At 37.1% G+C, this 13,220-nt stretch overlaps 1 protein-coding gene across 1 annotated transcript in view; it reads right to left on the minus strand.

The window, feature by feature from the left end:
- Positions 1 to 13,220, minus strand: part of Rims2 (regulating synaptic membrane exocytosis 2) — a 408,447-nt gene that overhangs the window by 268,481 nt on the left and 126,746 nt on the right. The window lies entirely within an intron of this gene.

A 13,220-nucleotide genomic window follows, 5' to 3' on the forward strand; every position in this document is an offset into this window, starting at 1 on the left:
GACATATCACAACAGGAGCTTTAATAATATTAATTTTAGTCAGTTCAAGCAGGTCATAGAAAAGGTATTATGTTGTGCTTTTTAAATGCCGGAACCACTATATATAAAGAATACTTGTGCTCAACAATTAATTAATGAACATTATATTCTGCTGCTTTAAAATGGTCATCTTCATTTCTTTGCTTGGCTGGCTACACTTTGGCTGTACCTGAATTATTATCTAGTAGCCTAGAAAAATACCTCCATCTGTTCTCTCAGCTCCTAACCCTTAATATGGATGACCTGAAAATGCAGTGAACTCAAAGGACTTGCCAAAGTAGTTGAATCCTTTCTCTTGAAAACTAAGGGCTAGCCTTTAAAAGTCACTTTACATTCATCTACCTAGGTCATACCTAGTATCGGTCATCTAAATCTGCATCTTTTATCATTTTATTCATTATATCTTCAACCCTTTTTTATTGATCTAATTGAGACAAGTTAAGGAAGTATCAATAATTATTCGTTCATCACAAAATCCCTAGAAGTGAGAAAGGATTTCTATTTTTATTCATCTAAGTTAAGATTAAGGTCTGCTTGGTGACACCTCTCTACTGATCTTCACACCCAACCTTTCTTCTTATTTCCATATATTATCAGAAAAGAGAAAACAATTTATCTGTCTCCCTAACACAAATATGACCTAGTGAAACTATAAAGAAAGGCTGAGGCCAGTTGAAGTTAAAGATGACCAAGAGTGCATAGCTTAGCTATGAATTTCTTGGGGTTTTGTTTGGTTGGTTAGTTGGATGTGTGTTGTTGGCTTTGTCCAAATACAAAAGTACAGGAAGGACAGAGTGGAAAGGCCCATTCCAGCAAAATCACCACTCTCCCCTGAAGTTTCCCTTGTGACTGATTCCTTTTGCCCCATATCTGGAATTCAAGTTGCCAGAGTGTCTGTCCACAAGGGCTCACTAATGAAAACAGAAATCCTCTTAGGTTTTTCCAGTACAAAGGGCACAGGAAGCAGCCAAATGGGCTGGGGAGAAGACCCAGGAAGTTAATGGCAAGGGTCTCAAGACAAAGGGCCCCAAAGGGACAGAAGGAAGTTGCTGTGAATCTCAGAGTCACTGCCCCAGTGATTTCAGCTGCCCACTACATCAGGTGGCCAAGTAACAGAGCTTCCCCAGGAGGCTCTGAGACCCACATCTGCCTGCCAAAAGCTACTGCTGACAGTAACAGCTTCTGGATAAAGTTCACCATTAAAATTACACATAAATACAAAGCCAGGGTAGAATCTAACCTGGGACTATAAAGAAAAAAATGTAAATGAAGGGACTAGTCTATCACTTGATTACTTGTTTTTCTATTTATATATAAAACATTTAGAACTTAATTACAAACCTTTTATGTTACAATTGCTATGTAAAACTAGACTTTCACAGTTTGAAATTTACACCCCAAACAGGAAACTCAAAATGAAGCTTACAGTATTTAACCTACACAACACCATGTGAATGCATGCATGTTATTCACCATTCATTTTACTTTGCTCATTATTTCAACATCAAATGACTCAAAAAGAAAAAAACCTCTATCATACAAGTGGTGTGCCATGCAAAGAAAACTAGAGCAAAGGGATTTGCATTTCTTAGTTCTGATATTGCCATTAACCTGCTTTTTGAACAGTTTAATCTTAAGGATTTTGTGCTTTTTAAAGCACATTAACAGGCATACATTCACAGCTTAAACCATGTGCTATTTCAACAAATATATTAGGTAAGAACTAAATGCCACATGCTATAATATAGACTACAAACACAGAAATAAGATGATCTTCGATCTTAAGAAGTAAATGAGTCTAAAACCCTCATCTCTATCTTAGGGACTGTAATCTTACATGAAAACTTCATCAAGTTCATTTATCTAAATGAAAGCTTGATGTGTTAAAGATTGCCAGTAATATATTTACCATCATACTTGGTGTTACAGAATATTAAGGGGAAAAAAACAATTTTATTCCTACCCTGAGGAAACAACACGAATTTTCTGAAAGCAAGCACAAAGTGAATATTGTATCATTGATGTAATGATAATATAGTAAATCTGTTTTATTGATAAATAAGACTATTTACCTCCTACTACAGAATTCAGTTCCAAAAGAATGGCTATTAATAATTAGTTCCAGGAAGGCATTCTAAGTGCTTTTTAAAAATGATACCTCAGGAAAATTGAATTAGATAGTACATCTAGCATTCATTTCATTGTAGAGATCATAAAATTTGCCTGAAGCACATGGATCATACTGTACATGCTGAATTGTATTGGATTTAAGTAAAAATGGAATAAAATCTGAAATTGGGGCTGGGGATTTAGCTCAGTAGCACAATACCTGCCTCGGAAGCACAAGATCCTGAGTTCGATTCCCAGTACTGGGGTTAAAAAAAGAACTAAAATCTGAAATTAGGATGACTATTGTTTATGTTAATTTAACATGGACATAGGTTTTTTAAAATACCTTTTAAAATATAATACGATGTGGTATATTAAAGCTTTGTAAGAAGCAAGTTAAGACGTTAGGGTAAGATTAGCAAACAGTGAATAATCTGCTGTCAACTACACTAAAATATAAAATATACTGCCAAAATTATTTCTACCAGCTATATCATGAATTATGTCATATGTACTCCCCTTTAAATTTTAAAACTTCTATTTTTCTTAGACTCCTTTTAAAGCACTGAAGAAAATACACAAGAATTCATATATTGCATCTCTACTCATCTTTGCTCCTGACCTTTATTATCAGGTGGGAAACATTTAACTAAAAGAAAATAATGACAACTTGCACACTTCTATAAAGAATCTTAAAGGATTTACCAGTATTTAACCCATAAGATAGAACTCAAAGAAATGGAGCAATTCATCTAGGATGTTATGTATCACTTACTTCTTCAAATATTCTAAGACAGTAAAAGACAGAACTCAAAATCGTGACTTACTATGAAAATAAAACGTATCTGTGACACTAACAGTGTCCTAGCCTTTACTGCTTTCATGCTACCAATCCCTATTTTCTGACCTGACCATATCAGCCATATATTCATATTCACTTTCTATTTACCTAATATCTACTCACTTTCTCCTTATTGAAACCTTAGGTGTTAAAATTATTTTCTCTTGCATTCTATTATATGGTCTTCAGTAGAACCAGTTAATAGAAAGTCACATTTTAAGCATCCAAAATCTACTTTGATGAGCAGCATTTCTATTCACTGCTCATCGTTTTTTATCTTGTAGGCTACCACTCAGTCTATTTCTAAATATGCTAGCTATTGTAGCACACTCAGTGCTCAATTATAAATGTTATTCTATGCATAAAAAAAATAATAATCTGAGTTTGGGTCAAGAAACTCAGAGATAGATTCACAAGTATACAGGAATCTATTCTGCAATAAATGTGGTGTCAAAAATCAATGGGGGAAAACACATGGTTTAGTAAATACTGTTAGAAAAACTGCCTTGCTACATAAAAGAAAATAAACTGGATTCCTTCCTAAAAAAAAAAAAAAATTAGCATTATAAACCCTACCAATTAGACTCTTTAAAACTTCATGTCCAAAAATTATAAAACAAGAAGTTTCTTTCCCAATTAAAGTCACTTTCCTAATTTCCCAAAGTTGTCTCATTTTACACATTAATTCATCCTATTTTACCCCTATTTTCTTTTAATATTTATAACCCTTAACCATTTACATTGCTTGTTTTAACTCTGCTATCATACTGTTCATATTTACTATAGTCAAGTCTCTGAAAGTACAATTCAGTAAACATTTGAAAATATTTATAAAGCAGTGAAAATTACATGACATGTTAAGATTAATACTCATATATCAAATCTTAACTGAAATTATCCTACTTTTAATAATAGTAATGTTCAAAGTAAAGAACTTGAAGATTGTTAGTTTCTCTAAGTTCAAATTTATATTATTATAAGTAAGTACTATCGTATACAAATATTACAATCTTTATTAATACAGATCAATAAATAGTCATTTTAGGATTAAAAGGATATATTTGAAGAATCAATAATCTGAAATATAACTCCATCTTTTAAATCATATTATAAACCATGGATATTGCCAAATAAATGAAAATAATACTTCACAAATACAACTGCACAATGCTTACCATATAGTTTAAGCATACACTGAAATCAAATTTTACATTCAAAGCTGTTAAAACAGTTGAGGATTTAGCAGAAGTACATATTCCTATAAAACCTGAAATGTTCAGTTTCCATTCCAATAATTCCTAGAAAAGGCTTTTAGCAAATTAAACAATTTGTTTATCAAAAAACCATAAAGTATCACAATATTTAACATTTTTATTTTTACCTTTAGTTCAACCAATGCACATCTGTCAAGCATGAAGCAGCACGTTGACAAAATACAGCAATACTGTGCCTGGAAGTGCTTTCATTTAATCCTTCTAGCCCTCGCAAAATCATAGGAGGCATCCTTAACCGGATGATTCACAAAGTCTCTACTTGCTCCCGATGATTTTATCTCAAAAGTCGATAACTAAAAAGTTACACACAAATCAATGCTCATTCAAGGATGGAGTCCTGAAGTCCTCTCGTGAGGGGCTGTGAGGGAAGGATGTGCTTTAATGCTGCTCCCAGGGACTGTAAAAAGCCCCAGGTCAAGTGAGACTGTCCCTGTAAGGAGGATTACGGGACTTAGCTGATTAGTGCCTCGAAACACTGAATGCCGAATGCAATCTAGAAAGAAAGCATTTCTAGGCGCTGTTCTTAAAACTGCCAGCATTAGAAATTTATAAGCTACATTTTCCCATATAAATTAAAGTATTTCATCGTGTCTACTATTGGTAAATTCTGCTGTTCAGCTTCTGCCATAAAACATATAGTGATAATACAAGGTGGTGATGGGTTAATGGTCCTATTCTATTACTTCTTTCAATTATTCATTAACAAGTTTCTTAATCTTTACCAATATAAAAAGTCTCCCCAAAGACAGAGGAAGCAACAGTAGCAATTTAATTTTAAAAAGCTGCACAGCGCCAGATCTGAGAGATAAGATGGAAGAGGGAACACCATTGTGCTTTTCTCGGCCCGCCTTCCGCCGGACGGTGCTGGGCGCAAGCAGCACTGGCTGTTCACGAGAGCTTAGGCCATGGCTGCCCCGAACGCTGCTCCGCGAAGGGCAGCGCAGGCACTGCCTGTGTCCCAGTCACCAAGACAGCCTGTGAGTACTTCCTTGCTCTCACTTCCTCAAGGGAGCCTAAGGGGTCCATCCTGTTCATCCTTCAGATTCTTTCACTCCTGCACTCTCAGTCCTAATCAAGCCCCTTAATCAGTTTTACTTATCATCTTTTTCACAACTTTTTAATTACGATGTTTTAAATGTGTCATGTTTACGCTTTGTTTCCACATGCGAAAATGTAAACTTTACAGACAAGGATCACCATTTTAGTCCTGCTATCCTAATGTCTGGCCTACAGAAGGAACTTAATACATATTAAGTAAATAAAGGTACATAATACAATAAATATATATGATATAGTATAAATATTACAAATAGCATATTTTTAAAATTTCATTTACCCAATTACTCAGCCTATGTTTAACTCAAACAAACTGATTTCCTCGTTTGTATTTTACCTTGAAAACTGAACCTGCAACTGCACAAACTAGTACTCTCAAGTGAACCTGCAAAAGATGCACCTTAATGCAGAGGCCTCACAAATACCTAACTCTTCCTTCTCCTAGCTAATGAAGCCCCCCCCTTTTTGCTGTTTTGTTATTTTGTAGGAGTAATTTGAGAATTTAAGACTTTGGCAAATATGTGGAAAAATTACATTGCTTCAGAAAGCAACAAGAGAGGAATTAAAAGAAAGGTGTGTTTTGGCAGCGGAAGAGAAAAAGAACTTTCAAAAATAGACCCATAGCTCTAACTATTAGCCTACCCTTAATCCTTATGAGAACACTAAATTAAATTCTCTTAGAGTATGGCAGGTACAAAGAAGGCAGTTGCAAAACAAGAGCTCATGTGGAAGATAATTTATACTAACTAAGCCACACAGAACTATCTGAAGCAACTATTAAGACAAAATTAAAACAAAAACAAATATATTTTATTTAAATGTGGGAACTTTCATAATATCAATGTTTTTAGTAAATAAATGTTTCTTATATAACCCCGGTATGTTTAGGTGCCAATAAATACACACGTGACACGTTATACATCTAAATATAAAGCAGAAAGAACTCACAAATTATTTCTACATAATACACATTCACATCTGACTCAAATGAATCAATTAAAGAAACCAAATTTATCTTTCAATTAGCAGAATATTCTTTCTCACCAAAGGAAACAGTCATAACATGCACACCAGCACAATATTGAGCTGATCCTTAGCTACCTGTACCAATAAAGCACTGCTTCAAATAACGCTGCAATCAGCCCTGCTGTTCACACGTAGAAGGTATTATATGGAAGTCAGATTATCTTATTCCTTACTTCCTTAAAACCTGGAAAACACTACACTGTACGTTCTAGCACACCGACACCAAACGTGACTGAAGGTACTTTATAACTGTATCCAGATGCCATTGCTTTCACAACAGCCGCAGCCTCAGGAAGTCAGCCCACAACCTAACATCTGCATTACAAAACACTGAAAATCATCATGGAAATTCCAAGGAACGTCTCCGTGGAAGTGAGGAAGCACTGTACCAAAAAGAAAATCTTTTATAAAATACCTCTTCGCAGCAATTCTGCTCCGTTAATCTCTCTTCACTGAGGCTCTGCTGGCCTCTCACCAGTTCTTGGCCACACTTCTCTACAAGTTTCCTCTGCGAGTGCTGTACCAGAGCCAGGGAACGAAGGTGTAAGGTTTGCTGGACTAGGCCCCATTAAGATGACGAGACAGAATGCGATGAAACACAGCAGTGGTGTTGAGCTTCCTAAAATAAGGCTGCTAACTCTCAACAGGTGTTTCTACATGAAGTGGTATGTTTAAAACAACCTGCTCTTTATTATTTAGCACATTGAAACAGGGCATTAGCTAAGAGGCTTATTTGGTGCAATGGGGATGATGAGAAAACGGATTAAAGAATTATTAGTTAGGATTTTCTCTTGAATACAAACATGATTTGTAACAGAAATTCCCCCAGATAAACCATGTGTTCTTCCCAGTTTCATAGGCAAGTTTTTTTAGCATTTTTAAAATCACTGATAGAAAACATCATCGTGAAATTACTTTCTCAATATTTAGTTTCTAATTGTGCTAGGTAACAAGCTGAACGTGGGTGAATTTTTGGGTCAGTCTCCTGGATGAAGACAACAGGAGATGTACTCAGAAACAGCTACAGTGCGTAACTGTTGCTTGCTCTCTGTTAACTCTTTCCCTTCTCTCTTGGAAGAAAAGGAGTGTCTCTTCTACTGCAAGCTCTATGTTCGGACTGGAATGGTCTCACCTGCTCCAGGGTTAAGCCACGAATAGCGGAGCTGTCCACAGGCACCACTCCTGCTCTGAGGAACTAGCACCGTGACCTAGCTGGTCTAACCACGGGACTTTCAAACATTTGTCTGATGTTACCGAGACAGAGATTTCCTATTTACTAACAGGATTTACCTAACTTCTAGAACTACTAGAAGTAGGACCATCAGCTGGAAGAAGCCTCACCAAAATGGATTCAGTAGGTTCCTAGTAAAAATTAAAAATAGAAAGAAACTAGGTCTTGAGCCACATTACATAAGATTCAGGATCAGCCCTCACCAGAAGCAACATGAACCTCTGGAGTTTTCAATCAGGCAAACAAAGCATCTTCATTTTTTTAAGCCAGTCTAAATCTCAAGTAAAATCCCCCAGTTGACAGAAACTGAGACAGACTCAAAAATCTGTATTTTCCAATCTCTGTGGCTGTTATGATGTGAATGGACTCAGTTTCCATGGAAACCGGCTTTGCCTTTGTGAGAAACAAGCACTCTAGGACCCTCACATATGCTGCAATCACACGGCTCCCTTAAAATATTTCCAATTCTACCATAAAAACAATCATTTAATGAGATCAAAATCTTTTCTGAGACCAAAAATTACAAAACTGCAAACTTAATATTAAATTTCATATGACAATTATGTTCTATTTAAGGCTACAAAAAGATAATGACAAATCATATTCAACATGTGTCAAACAACAGCAACAAGCAGCTGTCTTTAAATAGCAATTCACATTAAACTACCCCCATCCAAATTCTAAGCTAATTCAGAAATGCAAAAAAAGATGCCAATGAACTATTACTGTTATTATTAACAAAGCTGAAGTTGGAGGTTTGGTTTATGTCTATACGAAAACTGAGCTTCCTGACACCAAGCTGCAGAATCATATGAACCATGTGGAAGGAAACATATGATTAAGAAAAAGGGTTTCCTACCTACCAAAGCTCTAGAACATTTAAATTTAGAATTGTGCTATATTAAAGCAGCACTAGTAGTCATAGGGTTATATGATTTAAGGTTCACAAATAACAGTCAGTTGGAGCAAGATGGCAGCTAAGATCCTCCAGCAACATTTTCCCCACAAATACATAAACATGAAGACCATTATTCCTGCATCAAATTATCTCCACAGAACTGAGAAAACCAGGTGAAAGACTATTGTGCCTGGTTTTTGTATGGTAAAAAAAAACACACTGAAGAAGGCAATGAGGGAAGTGTTGTCCTTGTCCACCTCTCCCTTCCCCTAATTCCAGGCAGGGGAGAGAGGAGTTCTGTACACTAATACCAGGGCTGCCATGGTAAAACCCAGTGCCCAACAGAGCCCTACACCCCTGGTCACAGGCCAGTACTCAGCCAGACGGTCACATGCAGCCACTACCATGCCTCTCTAACCTTGGGCAGCAGAAAGGAGAGTGATCCAGATTAGCACAAACTCTGGGAGCCAACACCCATCCCTGAAACTCAGGCAGCACCGCCATTCCCAAGCCAGCACTTACAGACATGGCCTCCAGACCTGCTCACAACCCAGGGAGACATATTTCAGCTTCAGCCTCCATCACCACTAGCTGCAGCATAGGCCTGAATGCACCTCACATAACATGCAACCCAACGTAGCATCAGCCATGGTGGCCAATGGACTGCCTTCGTGAACATTACCCCAACCTTGAATGCCATGGCAGTGATGTCAAGCAGAAACACCTAGACCAACTCTACTGGTTGTCTATTCCAGCCAACATCCCGCACGTCTCATTACAGGGGCCTAAGGCCCTATGTCACTCTCAGCAGTAGGTAGCCCATAGCAGTATGGGTCTCGGTGAGCTATGGACACATGGGGGTCACACTTGTATCTTAAAATCAACAACGGAATATTAATTCACACCCAGAAATGGGCAAACACCACCAATGAGGCCTTGGGGAAGGGGATGGCTGTCAAATATTTACCACGGCATACCATTACCACATCACTGCTCTAAAATGAAATCAAAACCTATGAAAAACTTCTGAAAATACAATTTCAAATGATCCAATGATCAGTGTAATGATAGTGAGCAAAGAGGGTGTGTAAGGTGTTAATGCGCCCCCCCCCCGGGGGGGGTCACAGAAAAAAACTACCACTAGATGGCATTAGATTACATGATCAAGTCTTTCTAAAAGACTAGATTTTCACATTACACAAGATCTTTTACACATTATCTATATATTGAAATGATGCTATATTTCTTTGCACAGAGATTTTTGAAAGGATACAAAAGGTAAAATGCAGAAAATGAATAAAGTACAAACAGAAAATTAGTATGAAACCCAGGGGTGGCAGAAAGGGACAAAAATAAAAGGTGAAAACTGAAAAAGATTTCTAAACCATGCTAAACATCTTAAACTTTCACATTGCAGGCAAAAGGATATCACCAGATGTTTTGTACTGGCAGGGGGGTTGGGAGCAAAGGGTCTGGTTAAATCAAAGGGGAGGATCAAATCTAGTGGAAGATCAACAGAATTATTCCAGTGAGTCTAAGAAATTATAAAGTCCTGAAGAAAGTGGAAGCAAATGAAAAACATATTGAGGATGGTGAACTTTAAACACAGGAAGTAAGAAAATACAAGTGCTGACTATATTTTTTTCTTGAGGCACTACATAATTAGAATAGGAAAGATCTGTTTAAAAAAAGATATGCTCTATTGACCAGTGAATATATTTCACAAACAATACTGAATAGTAAGGATTTGACAGTGTTTCTCCATTACTAGCAAAGAAGCAAAGAGGCCCTACCTAGTCTACATGAGCATTTTGGTCTATTTTTTAAATTACATTTCCACAGTGGGGATGAGGGCTTGAAGACATACTCCGGAAGGGCAGCAGGGGTAAAGGTGATGGCGTTTGTCTAAAGGCAACTAATTCGTTTTTCAAAATAATCCTATGAAGAAGGTTGTATTATTATCATCTCCAATTTTAAGATGTATCACCTGAAAAAAGGGTATTTAGTTTCCAAAAAAGAAATCACACAGACAGTAAACAGTAAAGAGGAAATTTAAAATATTCAGAGAAAAAGTTTCCCTTTGGTCTTTCACCTATAGCTGGTCTAGGTGGTACTAGCTGGATTCTCGTATCTCCCAGCAAATGACTATCATGGAACAAGGCAAAAACAATACAACTCCACCATCCCATCCAAACAAAGGTAAAAGCAAGGACACTATGCCAGCAAAATGACCAAACATTCCCCTCCCCTCACTTCCATTAGTGACCATTTCTTGTCCGGTAACAACCCTATCACTGTCATGGCCCTCTCGCCTCCTAGATAAAAATTCAGATGCTCAAACTAGCCTACATTCCAACAGTGTGAAATTATCACAAATCCTGTTTCTATGAAGCCTTCTCCAAATCCCCTAATACAAGACCAAATCCTATAGCAACTTTTGCTAATCCCTCCTGAGAGGCCCCACAATTTCACAAGCTCACACTGTCCTCATTGCTGTAGCAAACAACAGACCCACACTGCTGCCAGAGAAGTGCTCCTCACTGTACCAGACCAGAGGTGCCGTGCTCCTGAAGAGGCTCCAGAGCTCACTCGCATCAACTGCACCTGGCAGGAAAGCCGTCAACTGTAAAGCCAATTACAGAGCTTGGAGAATGAACAAAAGAAAAGCTAAACAATAATGAACTGGATTTAAGAAAAAGCATGTGTAAAGTGCTTAACCTGCATCCCTAATTAATAATGACAAGGTATAGGACTTTGTTAAATTTTTCTGTTTCACTCCACAACAGGACCGTACTGCATTCAAAGCTACTAGCAAAGAATGAAAGTCTTACCACTGTAAGAAACTTATAAGGAAGTATCATTCCAGATGCCCTAATTAATTATATCAACAGAACATATTAAGTTCAAATAAATATTTTATAGTCTAATGAGTGATAAAAGTTTAATACAGATAAAGTTTATACATAATTTTTATTTAACTTGAATAATACTGTCTGAAAAACATGAAATGTAATCAAACTTGTTTTAAAAGCTACTTTAACCTTAATGCATAGAAATATATTTATGGAATTGTCATTTATAATGTCTACCATGTACACATTTTTACAAGAGGAAATTTTTAAAATACTTCACAGAATCATCTTTTTATGAGTTAAACAAAGGAAAATTTTTTCACTGTTCAAGAACTATAAAGAGAAAAATTATGAAACACGTACAGTGACAAGAATAAGGGATTTATGTTTGTTCTGGCCTAGTCAAAAGAATCTAAGTTCGAAGAAAAATAAAAATGAGTTCTAGTTTTTTAAACAAGAATCTCACCATTGAGGAATTTCACCATCATTGATGAGTTAAGACAATGTTTCAAATAAAAATATAATTCTCTGGCTAGTTCATTAATTTATGTATATGCCTCCAAGCAAGACTGTTTAAAAATGAATGACTTTTTATAACCTCTGCACTCCCAACTGTTGAAAGTATCCCCAGAACTACAAAAGACGGCCAATATATGTTGACTACATGATGAACACAGTATCAATAAGCAATCAATGACAAATTCTTAACAGGCTGTCACTCCACACGATGTACATTTAATTACAATCCTCATCTTTTCAACTTTAAGAATGAATAATAGTGCTTTTACTAGTTAGTATGTAAAATCTTCTTTAGCTGCATGTACAGATAACGTTGTGCCATAAATGAGCAACACCACCCCTGGCCTTCTTAGTGAGTCACCCAGCTAGTCTTACTATTTCTTATTCTAAACTAATGTCACCAGTGCAAATTCTCCTTATGAAATGAAAAAACAATTTCATTCAATTTGTTCTTTTCTCAGATTTTTCTGCTAAATACGGGAATGGTGATTTTTCTCTCTCATGTAATTACCACAAACACTGTATGAACAAAATTTTATTATAACAGCATCCTTTGAACAAATAAGGAAAGTGAAACTTGGAGAGTTTAAGTAAAAGAAAAAATAATTAAGGAGTAACCGATCTGAATTTCAACCCAGCTTGCTTAACTCTGGAACCGTCATGTTCAAAGCACTCCATTCCCTCAGGCATGCAGATTAGCGGCTAGCTCAACAGGGAATTAACATGAAAATATTATTGCTATTTCCTATCAGGCCATTCAGTTATGTGCTGTCCACTGAATCTCCTTGCCCCACCCCATAATGACAGCCAGACTAGCACAAGCACAGCCCCTCAATGTCTTGCATTGATTCATAGGAAACCCATCGTGTTAGGTACCACTGAGGTCCTAAGCTACCATATCTCCTACCCTTCTGGGCACGCAGGAGAACGCGCTTCTTAGCCCCACCCAAGTGGGCTGGGGAAGCCATGGTCCTGTCCGATGATCTCTAGGAGAACGCTATCGCCTCGGAGCTGAGCTCTGTTCTTCAGGCTCTTCCCTCCCACAAGCATAAGATGCGGCTCTGAGACGTCAGAATCTACTATTGAACTGCATGGGAGAAAACTGCCTACACTGAACCAAGGAGGGCAGGAAGTGAACCTCCTCTGTGTGTCAAGCATTGAGATTTGAGAGTTGCCTGCTGCTGTTACATAACCTCGCCAATCATGACTCACCCAGTCCTTTTCACCCTAAAACTGCACATACAAGCTGCTCTCTGCCTCATCCACCTACCCCCACTCTCATTCCAATTACCTTTTTCTCTGCTGAAGCAGGCACAGTGATAGAAAGAGCCCTTCATTACCTAGGCAGATGACCAACCAGGGAATGAAATGCTGT

Source organism: Fukomys damarensis, unplaced genomic scaffold (genome assembly GCF_012274545.1).
Source record: "Fukomys damarensis isolate Sample0158 unplaced genomic scaffold, DMR_v1.0_HiC HiC_scaffold_5, whole genome shotgun sequence".
In the NCBI taxonomy this organism is placed as follows: Eukaryota; Metazoa; Chordata; class Mammalia; order Rodentia; family Bathyergidae; genus Fukomys; species Fukomys damarensis.